Genomic DNA, 12,476 nt, shown 5'->3' with positions numbered 1-12,476 from the left:
TGAAGTGATGGACGCCATGATTACTGGATGCTGTAATCTTAGTTTTCTTTTTTAATGTTGAGTTTCAAGCCAGTTTTTTCACTATACTTTCACCTTCGTCAAGGTGAATTTATTTACTTAATTACTATATTTGTGTATTTTTCTTCAGATACTCAAAAAATATCCTTGAAAGGGGTTAAGAACCTTTAAAATAGTGGATTTATGTCATTTACCCACCTAGATAGCATCACCAAGTCAACGGACATGAGTTTGAGCAAACTCCCAGAGATAGTGAAGGTCAGGGAAGCCTGGCACGCTGCAGTCCAGTGGGTCCCAGAGTCAGACACAACTCAGTGACTCAACAACAGCCTACTCAGAGCCACCTTTCTTTGAGCAAACAACCACTTGCCCACTTCACACGGCTCCAAGAAGGCTGTCAATCCCTGACTGCTTCCGTGGGCACATAAGCCAGTTCTGGCAATGACCGTACCCTGCATTCCGTGTGGACTCAGTAACAATCTCTCCATGCGACAGAGCACATGCACCTGGGAAAGAAGTGCTTTTCCCTCTCCCGAACCTACGCAGTAAGGACCATGTAACCCTGGAGCTACCAGTGGTCCTCGCTGCAGATCAAAGTACCTACTGAAATCGAGACAAAAAAAGTGGTAATAAAGCAGAGAAGACAGATTCCCAATTACATCATCTGAACACTTAGATCCAGTCATATTTATTTCTAGTCTTTTCCCAAAAATGGGTTTGGGAGGTGGTTGGGGGGAGCTTTCCCCGCTTTAAGCTAATCTGAGTTAGTTCTGTCACTTGCAAACAAAGGTCACTTTCGAGAGCCACCTAGTTCCCACTGCTGGAATATACAATGTATTCAATTCCAGATGTCTATCTACCTCCAACTCAAACCTCTGTCAAACTCCAGACCTATAAATGCAACTTGCAAGTAGAAATTTCCACCTGGTGTTTCAGAGGATCAAAACTATTTTCCTGCAGAAATCAGGTCTCCCCCTACTTTTTTCATCTCAGTTAACACACATCTACCTTGCCAGGATTCCAATCTAGGAACCTGGGAGTTACCTGACAGCCCCACTCCTCCTCTCCTCCACAGCTAATTACCAAGTCCCATCCATTCTACACCCTAATTACCTGTCACCATCCTAAGTGTGAACAAGGATGAACAGCTTCCCTACACGTTTCAGTGTCTTTGGTCTTCCCTTCTCCAAACTGATTATCCACTATGTAACTTATCTCCAAAATTGTAAATTTGACTATTTTATCCCCGCACTTGACATACCCCTATTCTTCTTAAGTGAAGTGAATGTGTTAGGGGCTCAGTCATGTCCGACCCCATGGACTATAGCTTGCCAGGCTCCTCTGTCCAAAGAATTCTCCAGACAATAATAATGGAGTGGGAAGCCATTCCCTTCTCCAGGGGATCAACCCAGGGATTGAACCCGGATCTCCTGCATTGCAGGCAAATTCTTTACCATCTGAGCCACCAAGAAAGCCCTTCAAGGAACAGCCAATTATATACAGATAGAGCAATAGCCAAGCCCTACAGCTTCAGATGTTATTAGTGGTACGAAAATGTTTACAGTAAGAAAACAAAGTTCATCACAAATATAACAGAAGAGTAACAACGTGCATAATATCAGGCAGGATAGCTCAAATCCACAGGTTATTTTTTTAATTTTAAATTTGTTTTTTAATTGAAAGATAACTGCTTTACAGAACTGTGTTGGTTTCTGCCAAACATCAACATAAATCAGCCATAAGTATACATATGGCTCCTCCCTCCTGAACCTCCCTCCCACCTCCATCCACATCCCACCCCTCAAGGTTCTTACAGAGCCCTGGTTTGAGTTCCTCGTTGTCAGGCAGCAAATTCCCACTGGCTATCTATTTCACATATGGTAATATAAGTGTCCACCCGTTTTCAATAAAAAATACACAAGAATATCTTTCCTTATCTATTTAGCGTCTTTCCTTATCTATTCAGTAATTCATTAGTTCCATATTTAACTGCCCTCGACGGGCGCACTAAAGCGCAGGCGGCAGCGCCGGGCGCGCTAAAGCGCGGCCAAGAGGAGCTACCCCACGTCCGATGTCAGGGGCAGAAGCCAGGAGGACCCCATGCCCAAAGGGCGGTGGCCAAGAGGAGTTACCCCACGTCCGAGGTCAGGGTAGCGGCGGAGAGTGCCAGACTGCGACGGCGCAGGAACGGCCGAGAGGAGCTACCCGACGTCGGAGGTCCGGGGCGGCGGGGGGGGGGGCAGCCGGCCAAGAGGAGCTACCCAGCGTCCGAGGTCAGGGGGGGCGGCCGAGAGGAGATACCCAGCGTCCGAGGTCAGTGGCAGTGGCTGGGAGGAGATACCCCACGCCCTTAAGCCCGAGGCCAGGGGCGGTGGCCGGGAGGACTAACCCCACGCCGTGGCTGCGCGGGCGCAGGAGGGCCTAGAGGAGCTATCCCACGTTGAAGGTCAGGAAGGGCGGCGGTGAGGAGATACCCCTCGTCCAAGGTAAGGAGCATTGGCTGCGCTTTGCTGGAGCAGCCGTGAAGAGATACTCCATGTCCAAGGTAAGAAAAACCCAAGTAAGACCATAGGTGTTGCAAGAGGGCATCAGAGGGCAGACACATTGAAACCATACTCACAGAAAACTAGTCAATCTAATCACACTAGGACCACAGCCTTGTCTAACTCAATGAAACTAAGCCATGCCCGTGGGGCAACCCAAGATGGGCGGGTCATGGTGGAAAGATCTGACAGAATGTGGTCCACTGGAGAAGGGAATGGCAAACCACCTAAGTATTCTTGCCTTGAGAACCCCATGAACAGTATGAAAAGGCAAAATGATAGGATACTGAAAGAGAAACTCCCCAGGTCAGTAGGTGCCCAATATGCTACTGGAGTCCATGAATCAGGGCAAATTGGAAGTGGTCAAACGAGATGGCAAGAGTGAATGTCGACATTCTAGGAATCAGCGAACTGAAATGGACTGGAATGGGTGAATTTATTTAACTCAGATGACCATTATATCTACTACTGCAGGCAGGAATCCCTCAGAAGAAAAGGAGTAGCCATCATGGTCAACAAAAGAGTCCGAAATGCAGTACTTGGATGCAATCTCAAAAACGACAGAATGATCTCTGTTCGTTTCCAAGGCAAACCATTCAATATCACAGTAATCCAAGTCTATGCCCCAACCAGTAACGCTGAAGAAGCTGAACGGTTCTATGAAGACCTATAAGACCTTTTAGAACTAACACCCAAAAAAGATGTCCTTTTCATTATACGGGACTGGAATGCAAAAGCCGGAAGTCAAGAAACACCTGGAGTGACAGGCAAATTTGGCCTTGGAATACGGAATGAAGCAGGGCAAAGACTAATAGAGTTTTGCCAAGAAAATGCACTGGTCATAACAAACACCCTCTTCCAACAACACAAGAGAAGACTCTATACATGGACATCACCAGATGGTCAACACCGAAATCAGATTGATTATATTCTTTGCAGACAAAGATGGAGAAGCTCTATACAGTCAGCAAAAACAAGACCAGGAGCTGACTGTGGCTCAGACCATGAACTCCTTATTGCCGAATTCAGACTTAAACAAAGTAGGGAAAACCACTAGACCATTCAGGTATGACCTAAATCAAATCCCTTATGATTATACAGTGGAAGTGAGAAATAGATTTAAGGGCCTAGATCTGATAGACAGAGTACCTGATGAGCTATGGAATGAGGTTCGTGACACTGTACAGGAGACAGGGATCAAGACCATCCCCATGGAAAAGAAATGCAAAAAAGCAAAATGGCTGTCTGGGGAGGCCTTACAAATAGCTGTGAAAAGAAGAGAAGCGAAAAGCAAAGGAGAAAAGGAAAGATATAAACACGTGAATGCAGGGTTCCAAAGAATAGCAAGAAGAGATAAGATAGCCTTCTTCAGCGATCAATGCAAAGAAATAGAGGAAAACAACAGAATGGGAAAGACTAGAGATCTCTTCAAGAAAATCAGAGATACCAAAGGAACATTTCATGCAAAGATGGGCTCGATAAAGGACAGAAATGGTATGGACCTAACAGAAGCAGAAAATATTAAGAAGAGATGGCAAGAATACACAGAAGAACTGTACCAAAAAGATCACGACCCAGATAATCACAATGGTGTGATCACTGACCTAGAGCCAGACATCCTGGAACGTGAAGTCAAGTGGGCCTTAGAAAGCATCACTACAAACAAAGCTAGTGGAGGTGATGGAATTCCAGTTGAGCTATTCCAAATCCTGAAACATGATGCTGTGAAAGTGCTGCACTCAATATGCCAGCAAATTTGGAAAACTCAGCAGTGGCCACAGGACTGGAAATGTCAGTTTTCATTCCAATCCCAAAGAAAGGCAATGCCAAAGAATGCTCAAACTACTGCACAATTGCACTCATCTCACACGCTAGTAAAGTAATGCTCAAAATTCTCCAAGCCAGACTTCAGCAATATGTGAACCATGAACTTCCTGATGTTCAAGCTGGTTTTAGAAAAGGCAGAAGAACCAGAGATCAAATTGCCAACGTCTGCTGGATCATGGAAAAAGCAGGAGAGTTCCAGAAAAACATCTATTTCTGCTTTATTGACTATGCCAAAGCCTTTGACTGTGTGGATCACAATAAACTGTGCAAAATTCTGAAAGAGATGGGAATACCAGACCACCTGATCTGCCTCTTGAGAAATTTGCATGCAGGTCAGGAAGCAACAGTTAGAACTGGACATGGAACAACAGACTGGTTCCAAATAGGAAAAGGAGTACATCAAGGCTGTATATTGTCACCCTGCTTATTTAACTTATATGCAGAATACATCATGAGAAACGCTGGACTGGAAGAAACAAAAGCTGGAATCAAGATTTCCAGGAGAAATATCAATAACCTCAGATATGCAGATGACACCACCCTTATGGTAGAAAGTGAAGAGGAACTAAAAAGCCTCTTGATGAAAGTCAAAGTGGAGAGTGAAAAAGCTGGCTTAAAGCTCAACATTCAGAAAATGAAGATCATGGCATCTGGTCCCATCACTTCATGGGAAATAGATGGGGAAACAGTGGAAACAGTGTCAGACTTTATTTTTCTGGGCTCCAAAATCACTGCAGATGGTGACTGCAGCCATGAAATTAAAAGACGCTTACTCCTTAGAAGGAAAGTTTTGACCAACCTAGATAGCATATTCAAAGGCAGAGACGTTACTTTGCCAACAAAGGTTCATCTAGTCAAGGCTATGGTTTTTCCAGTGGTCATGTATGGATGTGAGAGTTGGACTATGAAGATGGCTGAGCGCCGAAGAATTGATGCTTTTGAACTGTGGTGTTGGAGAAGACTCTTGAGAGTCCCTTGGACTGCAAGGAGATCCAACCAGTCCATTCTAAAGGAGATCAGTCCTGGGATTTCTTTGGAAGGAATGATGCTAAAGCTGAAACTCCAGTACTTTGGCCACCTCATGCAAAGAGTTGACTCATTGGAAAAGACTCTTATGCTGAAAGGGATTGGGGGCAAGAGAAGAAGGGGACGACAGAGGATGAGATGGCTGGATGGCATCACTGACTCGATGGATGTGAGTCTGAGTGAACTCTGGGAGTTGGTGATGGACACAGAGGCCTGGCGTGCTGTGATTCGTGGGGCGCAAAGAGTCGGACACGACTGAGCGACTGATCTGATCTGAGTCCACCAAAAGATGGATTCCACTAATCATATGATCTCCTTAAGACAATACTCTAGTGCCTTCTTCAAAACACATTACTGGAGATCTTTGAAAACATCCTTTTGTTTCTTTTCGATTTTTAGAACTCATAGCCTTTTAAAGTATTAGCTGTACAGCACTATTCCCAGTAGTTAAGACATGGAAGCAACCTAAACACCCATCCACAGAGGAAAGGACAGGTGTGGTGCGTGTACACAATGAAATACTACTCAGCCATGAAAAAGAGTGGACTAACGCCATCTGCAGTAACATGGATGGGCCTGGAGGCTATCATACTAAGCGAAGTAAATCAGACAAAGTCAGATAGCATATGATATCACTCACTTGTGGAATCTACAATAGGACACAAATGAATTTACCTATAAAACAGAAGCAGATTAACAGACTAGAGAATAGCCTTGCTGTTGCCAAGGAGTAGGAGTGTGAGGGAGGGAAGGATTGGAGTTTGGGATTAGCAGATGCAAACGACTATATAGGATAGATAAATAAGATCTTACTGTATAACACAGGGAACTATATTTAGTACCCTGTGATAAATCATAATGGGAAAGAATATGTATGTATAACCAAATCTACACTCTGCTGTAGAGCAGAAATTAACATATTGTAAAGCAACTATACGTCAATAAAATTTTTTAAATGTTGGCTATAAAACTGACAAACGTAACTATGATTTAGAAAATTATCCAAATATTTACAATTATTTTTATATTTACTTTTTAGAAAACTAAGTATATGATGATTGTTAATGATGATATATAAATACTGGATATTGTCTTTAAAATAATCCACAAAACGGGCTATCACAACTCTACCACAATTCCCCCTTATATAATCTGTGCCATTTTGTGAAAATTATCAGCGCTTTAGAAACCTGTCATTTCAGAAAATGAGCAAAAGAAATGAAGACGAAAATCTGGGGGGAGTCAAAGTACCTCACGATCAGGCTGGCATACCCAGTTGTGAAGAGATCCCATCCAAACATATAAACGCTTCTCTATGGTGCATGAAACATTCGACTTGCTCAAGAGGTTTAGCGAGCACCCTCTCTATTCACCATAACAGTAGGGCTATAAACCCTTCCCACATAAATGTGGTTTAAATTCTTCTTCCCAACATGTTCGCTAAAGGAATAGGAGTTTTGATAAGTAACAGAAATCCTACTCATTAATTCTAAAGCACATATATTTTCCATATCTTAGCATTTCTGAAATGAAGGTGCAATCCATGGCTTCTTAAAATCAACTAGAAGCATATTTTCTTTATAAGCGGTCTATAAAATGAGGGTGTATCTTATAGTTGGCATAATTCAACACAATTCAGCATTTAATCTTATAAGTATTAAAGAGTTGGACTGACCCGGTCAATAATGACCTTGAGGTTTTAAAACAGCATTCTAAAAGCATAAACACTAATAAAAAGTAGAAGAGGGAAGAAGGAAACACTTTCTAGATCAAAATTTAGCCTGAAAGGAAATTCATTTTCCTTTCTCTCCATGGCTCCCTGCTCCTAAGATCCAAAAGTCCAATCAATACTACTAATAATTGATGTGAAACTGCTGCTAGGCCAGATAGGGGCCTTTTGCAAAGCCAGTTACAGACCCATTCTACAGGCTTAGGAGCAGAGCTAGTATTTGTATAAAAAGTGCTGTAAAAGATCAAATGACGCACAAAATTATACCTTAACATGTGTACATATATAACTATACACGAATTATATTTCAATAATGTTGCTTATTTAAAAAGACAAATGAGTGGCAAAAGCCACAAACTTTCAGTTATAAGACATCTAAGTACTAGGGATGTAATGTACAACAATATGATAAATATAATTAACACTGCTGTATGTTATATATAAAAGTTGACAAGAGTAAATCTGAAGAGTTTTCATCACAGGAATAAAACTTTTTTCCATTCTTTAATTTTGAATCTATATGAAATGATGGATGTTCACTAAACTTACAATGATAATCGTTTCATGATGTATGGAAGTCAAATTGTTATGCTGTACACCCTAAACTTAGTGTTGTATGTCAATTATATCTCAATAAAACTACAAGAAAAAAAAGACGAGTAAAAATGCAAGAAGAAAATATTAGATTAAAAGACTTCATACCTTTAGAAAACCCTTTCCTTCACAAAGAGTTCATCCAGAAGAAGAAAATGAGGAAGACTTCAAAAAGAGTTGGAATCTGAAATGGGGCTTGAAGAATGGGCAGGACTTGTACATATGACAATCAGCCATTTATTCATCCAAGTAGATGGAACAGTTATAAGCAACAACAGAAGCAGCAGGGAAAGAACATGGGCAGGAAGCAAAAACAGTGGAAGATACATGACGTGAAGTTGCTCAGTCACGTCCGACTCTTTGCAGCCCCATGGACTATAGCCTACCAGGCTCTTCAGTCCATGGAATTTTCCAGACAAGAGTACTGGAGTGGGTTGCCATTCCCTTATAAGAATCTGGCAAATCTGAGGCGAATCCCAAGAAAACAATTTCATTTAACAGAAGACACTGGAAACTTCTGAGTAGGGGAAATGAAAAGGACTCAAGATTAATTTAGGCAGCGATGCCTAAGATAACCTGGATAAGGAAGTAAAGGCAATAAAGTCATAACATTAGTCCAGGTGGGATGGGAATCTGCTTCAGTTAGCAGAGAAAAAAAGACTGAAGAGGGAAAATTATGAAATATACAAAGATATACATAGGACATAATATTGTATACGACTATAGCAAACTAAACAATTTAAAGAAAAATGAACTTTGTGAAAACCAAACAACACTAGATTTGAAAACTTAATAAATACATTTCTGGAAAAATATTAAACACTAAAATTCACACAAGAAATAGAAAACCTACAAAGATCAACTGCTATGTAGTAAGTTGAAATGGTATTCAAATTCCTTTCCAGGGAAAAAAAAAAAATCTAAGCTTGAATGCTCTTATAGGTGAGTTCTGTCAAACTCTCAAATAAAAGATAATCTCAGTCTAAACTGTTTCTGAAAAGAGAAAAAGGACTAAAGTGGTCCAAGTCATTTTATAAATCTATTATAACCTTGATACCAACGTGTATTAAGAACTGAACCAGAGCTGGCATGAAGAGAGAGAAAAGTGGCAATACCATGAAAGGAGAACCACCAGATGCTGACTAGACACGGCTGATGGGACGGGGAAGGGTCTGCGTTTGGGGAAACGTGGACAGAAGTAAGGAGCACCAGGGAAAGAGGTGTGCTAAGAACACGGCCTGAATCAGCGGGAGCGATATTCGTAGAAGGGCAGAAAGAAATAGAGAACTGAGACGAGAATTATTCACACAGAAGGGTCTGAAATAATAATGTCAAAAGACCAGAGAAGTATGAAAAATGATCTGAAAAGTGAAACTTGGAGAACACTTAGATCAATCAGAAGGACGACCAGAAAGTGGAAAGGGGGCAAAGAATAACAAAGTCAGTATAATGCCAGAGAAGCCCTAGTTTCATCTAGGAAATTCATATTCATCCTTCAGAACTGTTCACAGGGCCCCAAAGTAACAATTTCAAGAAGGCCTTCTAAGATTCTTCCAACATAAACCATCACTAGGTCAGGTCCTCATTTTAAGCTCTTATAAATACTCTGCACTTTAATTATACAATTACATTTAATTACAGAATTCATGTCTGCTTCAGTAGACTCTAAGCTCCATGAGGGAAAGGCACCCTGTCTGTCTTTGCCTTCTGCTGCCTCCTGTGTTATGTTAAAATATAGTATTTGTTGAATACAATGGGCAGAAGAAGGACAGACAAGGAAAGGCATTCCAAGAATGATGGGTTGAGGCTGAAAGCTACAAAAAGTTCAAGTTGACTTAGAAAGGAGGCCCAAAAGTGTTTATTAGGTTACAGGTGACCTTTGCGAAGGTGAAATTCAGATACCAAGGGTTAAAGAAATGAATAGATGGTCAGGAAGTCAAGGCAGGAAAAGTAAATTACTCTCGGTAGTGTCTCGAGTTAATTTTATGGAATGAATTTTAATTTCACTTTAGTTTTGCTCTATTTTTAACGAACATGTACTACTTCTATAAGGACAATTTTTGTTGTTGTTAATATGATTTGAAAAGATAAAGCAGCAACAAGCAGGTGGAGGGAGTAGTGAATAAAAGGGTAAACAAGTACTCTAAGAGAGTAACAAACTCCATTAAGTAGGAAAGAAAAGAAAAAACTGAAATATGGTATTAACTAGGAAGAAGGAAAAACATATTCCTCCACTAAGACGGAAGGAAAAGACGACGATGATAAAAGGAATCCAGTAAATTCTGGAAGGAGCTCCCACTGGAAACCTCAGTGTTCTCAAGAAAGGATGTGAAGTGAAGCGAGTAGAAAAAGTTTCAAATGAGTTCTACAGAGAATGCGCAGGGCGGGGGAACCCAAAACAGAAGCGCCACACAGGTTCTATTAAAAGGGCATTCTAAATTTCAGTTGGCCTTTGGTAAAATTTCATCCCTTTTCTAGCTCAGAACTGCCCTAGTTTAGCTTTAATTTTAAATATTTAAATTCTAGTTCACAAACTATTTCAACAACTGAAAATTGATAGGCATTAATACATTCTACTTTAATTCCGACTTGAACTGCCCTTTTGAAATAAATACAATAAAGGAGTTGTTTTCAACTCAAGCAACAAAATAGCGGTCATTTCAATTATGAGTGAACTGAAAAGCGCTCCTAAACTTAAGAGTGTTTGCAGAGAAAGGCTTTTTGTAATTGTTGCTGTTTAACTCTTCGCGTGCCTCACTCTAACAGATTTCGAGTAACAGAGAAAATCTTGGGTTCAAATCTCAGCTCACTTAGTCAAGTTATTCAACCTCTCTCCGTCTCGATTTCCTCTTCTTAAAAAACGAGGAATACAATAACCAGGATTATCCTAAGGATTAAATGACGTAACACAGGTGAACGTGCCAAGTTCGTACTATGTCCTCAGAACAGTTTGCTAACCGTTTGAAAGAGAAAACTCGCAGCACTTAGACCAAATTAAAACATTCGAAAGCCTGAAAAAGCACAAGTCACAAAACGTCAGACCCTAACACACAGCACAGTATTTTTCTTCCCTGACGCAAGTTATTTTTTTCTTGCCAAACCTTTCCACTAGGAGTCTGGAAAGAGAAAAAATGGGTTACAGTCAACCCAGCATAAAGTTTTCAGAAACTGAAGTGCAGAATCACAACAGACATGGCAGCGGAAGCAGCGCAGGACAACAGGTGAACCTCCGAGAACCCTGGCACCTTCCCGCGGGAAAGTTTTGCACGAGGGTTGGCAGTTTCTCCAGGCTCGACCGCCCCATGAAACAGACATTCGTTTTCTTTTTTTCCTTTTAGAAACGTAATAGACAAATCGTGAATATCACTCTCGCCGCTCCCGGGCAAGGGAGGTGAGCGCCTTTCCCATTTAAGGATTCAAGAATCGTCCTTGGTGGCGGCTTTCCCCCACACCGCCTCCCCAAACTCTGCCCGAAACTCGAGGGTGGGGAACAAAGAGGGGCCCGGAGGCGGGGACGTCGCAGGGGGCTGCCGGGGGCCCGGGTCTCCCGCAGGGCTGGGCCCGGGGCGGCAGGGCCCAGTCTGCCGCGGCCTGTCACAGCCTGGGCGGCAGAGACCCCCACGGGGCAGCCGGGCCTGGCGGCCCCCAGCTCGGGCCTCCCGCGCGCGCCTGGCTCCCCCCGAAACTTCGCCTGCGGCCCGCGCCGGCCTCCCCGGCGCAGCCGGCCTCCGCCGCCGCGCACACGCACTCTCCGGGCAAGCCAACTCACCCGAACCCTGGGGAACTCATCCTCCAGCTCTCGGCGCGGAGCGGGGTGGGCGCGGCGAGGCGCGGGGGCGAGGCAGGGGGCCCGGCTCGGCCTCCGCCCGGGGCGTGCAGCGGCCCCAGCCCGGTCGCCCCTCGCGCGGCCGTACAATCCTCGTCTCGCGCGGACGGACACGCCGGAGTCCGATCCTTCCTCCGCCCTCCTCCCTCCTCGCTCCTCCTTCGCCCAGCGCCAGCAGGCGGATTCCAATCTCGGCAGCCGCCGCCGCCGCCGCCGCCGCCGCCGCGGACACTCGCACGGGAGGGAGGGGTGGGGGGCGGCGCGGGCGCGGGGTACGGGGGGAGGGGCGGGCCTCCGCGAGACTCGGCGCAATGCTCGCGCACTGGGAGGGCGCCCGCTCCGCCCGGCCGGGGACGCGAAGAGAGCCGAGCGCGCGGCGGAAGTGCCCGAAGGGTCTGTGGGGCTAGGCGCCCTGCTGCCGGGGAGGAGGGCTGGCCGCCGGCAAGGGGGCGCCGGGCTGCCGTAGGGAGGGGGGCTTCTCCTCCGCGCGGCCCTGCCGGCCCCTCCTCACCGAGACGCCGCATCGCCGCCTTGGCGGGGCCGGCCAGTCTCCGGAAGCCGGGTGGAGAAGACGCCGTGCGCGCGTCGCACAGGACTGAGTGCGGTGGAGCGGCGCAGATACCGCCGCTGCGTGCTGCGCGCTGACCCGGCCCCCCGCACTGCCGGGGCTCCGGGGTTCCTTCGTGTGGCCCCCTCCCCGGACAAACTCTAAAGCTCTACCAAAAACTCTTAACACGTGAGGGCAGGTCAGCGCTGGCGGAGTAAGCCTGGTCGCTGACAATTCACACGCCATGGCGGAGAACTGCCCGACCGTGGTGGTAGTCGTTGCGACAAAGAAACGTACAAACCACAGTCCAACTATTATTTACCCGTAGCTCCCCGGCCTCTCTTTCTGGGCTCTTTGCCAACCTAC

At 44.7% G+C, this 12,476-nt stretch overlaps 1 protein-coding gene across 2 annotated transcripts in view; it reads right to left on the bottom strand.

Moving 5' to 3' along the window:
- The window catches only part of BMPR1A (bone morphogenetic protein receptor type 1A), a 142,114-nt gene extending 130,318 nt beyond the window's left edge, over positions 1 to 11,796 (bottom strand). For both annotated transcript variants that reach the window (XM_070364534.1, XM_070364535.1), the window contains exon 1: positions 11,507 to 11,796. The gene's annotated coding sequence lies outside the window, so the exon portion shown is untranslated. The remainder of the gene's footprint in view (positions 1 to 11,506) is intronic.
- Positions 11,797 to 12,476: the final 680 nt, after the last annotated feature.

This window comes from Bos mutus, chromosome 28, assembly GCF_027580195.1.
Source record: "Bos mutus isolate GX-2022 chromosome 28, NWIPB_WYAK_1.1, whole genome shotgun sequence".
Lineage (NCBI taxonomy): Eukaryota > Metazoa > Chordata > Mammalia > Artiodactyla > Bovidae > Bos > Bos mutus.
This window is presented reverse-complemented; position numbering and strand designations above follow the sequence as displayed.